Here is a 6,044-nt window from a genome sequence, read left to right on the forward strand (position 1 = left end):
CGCGCCACCGTCGCCCGTCGCCTGAGCCGCCGTCACCCCTCACCATCGCATCCGCCGGAGCCCCGCCGACGCCGCCCTGCCCCGCCGGAGGTAGCCACCGCCACCGCCGCCGGAGGTTTTGTTAACGAACGTTCATTCGTTAGCCTATTCGTCTCGTTTTATTTTCCAGGGTTTATCCGCGATTATTTTCGATTGTGATTTCTGCCCTGATCTTCGTTTTAGTTTATCTTTTAGCTCGTTTATACAAATTAGATGAAACAAGTGCCTAGATCTTTGTCTCAAAGCCTTCTTTCTGTTTAACCAACTTATACATGATTATGGTACTGTAAAATTTGACTTTAGTCCATATTAGTAAACGAATCTTGTTTCGGTCGTAGTTTGAGTTTCGTTGCTCCATTTGATTTGATTCTTTTTGCAAATCAGAGTTCTTCAGTTGAACATTCTGGTTAGATCTTCTCATTTGAGTTTTACCCATGCTTCATGTTTGATTGCTTATGTATGCGATTGTTTGTTTGCGATAGAATTCCCGGAGTGCGAAGCATGCTACTATGAGTCTTTAGGCTTTGCGGATCATCAGCAAGGGAAGTAACACTTTGATCATATCCCTTTATTACCCAGTTTTTTTGCATTAGTTACAATCCTCAAACATTGCATGGTTAGGATCTGAATAACATGTGGGTTTGGGAAGTAGATGATGAGGTAGAACCTATTGCCCTTTTATTACCAAACCATTGGGAGTTACTTCTACGTTATGCTCAAGATTACTATGATATGCTCTTAAACGTGGTTTGGGTGAGTGTATCCATGACAGATGTGAGTATTGTTAATTAATGGTTAACTTAAGGTGGCTACTTAAATACACATGTGGGTGGATTGTTTGCTGGCACCTGGAGAATCCAGTGTTGTCCTAGGATATCCCGGAGTACCCGTGTGATCATCCTACGGTTCGCCACCTAGGCTCAAAGGGATCATAAGATTTTTCATGCTAGAAACTTCCGTGTGCAGCCACAAGCCATTATGGGCTCTGGCATAGTTGAGTATGTTGCATGAGCTCTTGAAGAGGTAGACTAGCATATGTAGGGGATGTAGGTGGTACTGTCTACCCGGAGTAGAGAGTTAATGCTTCTGAAAGACTATGTCTCGGTTATCCGTTTCTCAAACACCATGTAGTGCGAGAAATCTAACGGAGGAGATTGAGTCTTGTGGGGAAAAGTGCGCAAACCTCTGTAGAGTGTACAAACTAATAATGGTTAGCCGTGTCTCCAGTTATGGACACCTTGAGTATCTGGTTCTTGGATTATCATGTTGATCTCATCACTCTAAATTAATTTGTTGGGTTAATTGATATTGTTTAATTGGGATTGAGTTGGAGGAACCTTCTCAATGTTTAACAACCACCATGATAGTTAAATAAAACTTATTCCTTTGTTGTAGGAAAAAATTGGCTTTATGCAAAACTGTAACCATAGAGCTTTCCACCAGCCATATATGCATGTAGTGATAGCATTTATTCTGTTCATTGCTCTTTGTGTTACATTGCCAGCATATTCCATGTGCTGACCCATTTCGGGCTGCAACATATCATGTTGCAGACTTTTCAGACGACGAGTAAGGTGCCATAGGTCATTGTCGTTCACTTAGCTATGTCGTTGGAGTTTGATGGACTCACTTTATCTTCCAAGCCTTCCACTATTATCTTATTTTGATGCCCTTAAGAAATATTATTGTAATAAGTTCTCTTTTGAGACATTCAATGTAATAAGTGTGTGAATGAAACTCTGTTATAAATCCTCAAGTATTGTGTGCGTGAGCATTACCGATACAGGGATGACACTGATGCACAGAGACTATACTGTTTGAGGTCTGGTCGCTACAGAGATGAAGTCGGAGACGAAACGAGGAAGCCACAAGGCAGGAGGGCACGCCCAGGGGGGTAGGTGAGGGAGTCCTAGATTAAGGGGTCCTCGGACGGCCGGACTATTAACATGGGCCGTACTGTTGGGCTATGGAGATACAAGACAAAAGACTTCTTCCCGTGTCCGGATGGGACTCTCCTTTGCGTGGATGGCAAGCTTGGTGATTCAGATATGTAGATTCCTTTCTCTGTAACCGACTTTGTACAACCCTAGCCCCCTCCAATGTCCATATAAACCAGAGGGTTGAGTCTTTAGGGGACAATCATAATCATATAGGCTAGACTTCTAGGGTTTAGCCATTACGATCTCGTGGTAGATCAACTGTTGTAATACTCATATTCATCAAGATCAATCAAGCAGGAAGTAGGGTATTACCTCCATAGAGAGGGCCCGAACCTGGGTAAACATCGTGTCCCCCGCCTCCTGTTACCATCAGCCTTAGACGCACAGTTTGGAACCCCCTACCCGAGATCTGCCAGTTTTGACACCGACATTGGTGCTTTCATTGGGAGTTCCGCTGCATCGTCACCAAAAGGTTTGATGGCTCCATAAATCATCTACAACAATACAGTCCAGGGGGAGGTATTCCTACCCGGTCAGATCTTCGTATTAGGCGGCTTCGCACTGCGGGCCAACTCACTTGTCCATGTAGAGCAGATCGACAGCTATGCCCCTGGCCATCAGGTCAGCTTTGAAAGCTTAAATTATGTTGCCGATATCCGTGGAGACTTGATCTTCGCCGGATTCGAGCCCACGACAGCCGCTCCCTACCACCGCGATGAACATGACTAAATCTTTCATCGGACCGTCCCTAGAAGATAGCACCTGTACCTGCTCTGGCCTCAGATCCAGAGCAGATTATGGTGTCCGACGACTGGAAGCTCAACCCCGTCGCGGAAGCCGCAGACTCAGTGGTGTTAGAGCCGCACACAGATCCAACCTCGAGTGGAGCCTGTGTCACCGGAACCTCGGATTCGTCTCCGATAATAGGTTCCGAACCGCGTACATCAGCTCTTATCAAACCTGATCAGGCGCCGATCATCGAGTTCAGCCCCATGGATGTCTTCCGGCACTCACCTTTAGGCGACGTGCTAAAATCATTAAAAGCCCTCTCCTTGTCAGGGGACTCTCAGCCGAACTATATCCGGCTTGAATGGGAAGCCGATAAGAGAGAATTTCGCTTCCCACCCACCACCCACCACCCGCTTCATAGCCACTGTCGAAGACTTAACCGACACGCTCGATTACGGCTCCGAAGATATCAATGGTACGGACGACGATGCCGGAGAGGAGCAGGCACAAAAACCACCGCTCATAGGGCGGTGAAAGGGTACATCCTCATACGATATATGCATGGTGGACACACTTGAAGAGAAGGAGGCCGACGATGACAATGATAAGCCCGTCGATGAACCTCCCAAGCGTCGGCATCAGAAGCGCCAACCTCGATCTGGCAAAAGGAAAAATAGCAACATTGTCACTAACGATAGTGATAATCCGGACCAAACTGAGGACCCTGCAGATCCAGTGTTGGAGCAGGACGAGCAAGAGGACGGCGAACGCAGTCCGTTGTCCGACCACAGCGATGCCGAAGATAGCAATTATCAACCTGTCTCCGAAGAGGAGGTCAGCCTGGGCGACGACGAATTTGTCGTCCCAGAAGAACCTTTAGAACAAGAACGTCTCCATCAAAGGCTTATCGCCACTTCAAGGAGCCTGAAGAAGCGGAAGCAGCGGCTCATAGCCGCACAGGATACGCTCAATGATAGATGGAACGAAGTGCTAGACGTTGAGGAAAAATATGGCTGTAATCACCAAACAAAGGGCTACCTAAGCGTAAACTGCTGCCCGAATTTGACGACGAGGCTATTGCGCCTATACTGCCGAAGAAAAATACAACCGACAAGCCGGACCGACCACCTCGTGGAAGAGACAGAGTTGCTAGCAATGCTTTACACAAGCCCACACACCCTCCCCGTAAAGGAAGGGAGGTTGCGGCTCAGGACCAGAAACACGATCTACATGAGGAACTGGATAAAAAGGCTGGTAAGGCCAGATCCATCTATGGATCCAGGGACCGTGCACCCACACGGGACTGTGGCTATCAAGCCAAATATGCCGGTCATATACCAGTTCGTAGCCGATACCGAACATTACAACCGTACAACCCACGCCACGACACGGCCAAATACAGGGGTGCCACGCACCCCCTGTGCTTCACCGATGAAGTGCTGGATCGTGAATTTCCAGAAGGGTTTAAACCTGTAACATTGAGGCATATGATGGAGTGACGGATCCTGCGGTCTGGATAGAAGACTTTATTCTTCACGTCCACATGGCTCGCGGAGATGATCTCCACGCCATCAAATACTTACCCCTCAAGCTGAAAGGACCAGCTCGACATTCTCTAAAAAGCCTCCCTGAAAATTCCATTGGAAGTTGGGAAGAACTTGAGGATGCTTTTCGAGACAATTTTCAAGGGACCTATGTCCGGCCCCCGGATGCCGACGATCTAAGTCACATAACCCAACAACCCGGGGAATCAGCCCGTAAGCTTTGAAATCGTTTTCTCACTAAGAAGAACCAAATCGTCGATTGTCCGAACGCCGAAGCTTAGCAGCTTTCAAGAACAGTGTCCGGGATGAATGGCTAGCTAGACAACTTGGCCAAGAAAAGCCAAGGACAATGGCAGCCCTAACTGCGCTCATGACCCATTTTTGCATGGGCGAGGACAGCTGGTTGGCCCGCAGCAGCACCAGCGAGCCTGGCACATCCGAAGTCAAGGATGGCAATGGAAAGCCACGACATAACAAAAACAAACGTCGAAACAATGTTGGAAGCCTAGATGATACAGTAGTAAACGCTGGATTCAGTGGCTCCAGCGGCGCGAGGTTGCGGAGGAGCGGGCGCGGGAGCTCCAGGCCAAGAGTAACTCCCTGGAGCAGCAGGTGGAGCTGCGTGAGGCGGCCCTTGGGTCGATGAATGGGGCTTCGTTCGACCAAGCGGAGGTCAGGAGACGTGAGGAGGCACTAACGCTGGAGGCCGCCGAGCGCGCCCGTGACCTTGAGCGGCTCGTGGCGCAGGTGGAGGATGATGTCGCTGCGCGGGAGGCCCGAGTCCTAGAAGAGGTTGATCGCCAGGTGGCGGAGGCCCGCTCGAACCTCGAGTGTGTGTACGAGGAGAGGCTGGAGCTAACCAGGGTCGAAGCAGAGGGCAGGACCGTCGCCCTGAGGGCCAGGCTGGATGAAGCGACGCGGCGCGCGGATGCCGCCGGGGCCGCCCTCCGCGCGACACAGGGTGAGCTGGCTTCCTCCCGCGCTGAGGTGCTTCTTCTCCAGCAGAGGGTTGATGTGGCTGAGGCTGTTGCGCGGCGAAACGAGGACGAGATACGCCAGCAGCAGACCTTGGAGCACATGCATGGCCCTATGCTCCTCACACTCCGGGAGAGAGCTAACACGGCCTTGGGCAACATCTGCGAGGCAGCCGTTGGGCAGCCTCATGTGGTTAACTATGCCGGTAACCTTCAGTTCTTCACCAGCTAGAGGCACGGTCGGGCAGAGCCAATAGGTTGGTGGAGGAGAGGAGTCGTGCCCTGCTCGGGCGTGCTTTTTCTCGCGTCTTCAGTCATCTTCAGAACATGGATCCCCACTTTGACTTCGATGCCGCCATCGCCCCGGTACCCCTGGCCATCCGGGACGACCTGGCGCATTGGGTGGAAGACAACTTAGACACCCTCGTCGGGGCCTTCACCGCTGATAACGACAGTGTGGTCGTGGTTGCTGATGAGGGCAGCGTGGTGAACGGCTCGGATGCTGATGACGGCGACGCGAAGGGCGATGGTGAGGCCAGCGACGCCAGTGCCAATTTCGGAGGTGCCCTTGAGGATGCATTGGGGGATTTATCCGATTGACCGCATGCTGTTCCTGCTTTTTACCCTGCGCAGAGAGAGTTCGGGCTTGGCCCTGAAGGTAGTAAGAGCATTTTGGGGAGGGGGAGCCCCTTGTGTAAAAAATCTTGCGGTTAGCGTAATTGTAGGCATGGCATTGCCTGTATGCCTGCACCGAGCGATTGGTCTCGCGATGAGTCAATTTGCTTGTTTACCTTCGACCCGCGTGGGCCTTGAGCGAG

This window comes from Triticum dicoccoides, chromosome 5B (genome assembly GCF_002162155.2).
Source record: "Triticum dicoccoides isolate Atlit2015 ecotype Zavitan chromosome 5B, WEW_v2.0, whole genome shotgun sequence".
Taxonomy (NCBI): Eukaryota; Viridiplantae; Streptophyta; class Magnoliopsida; order Poales; family Poaceae; genus Triticum; species Triticum dicoccoides.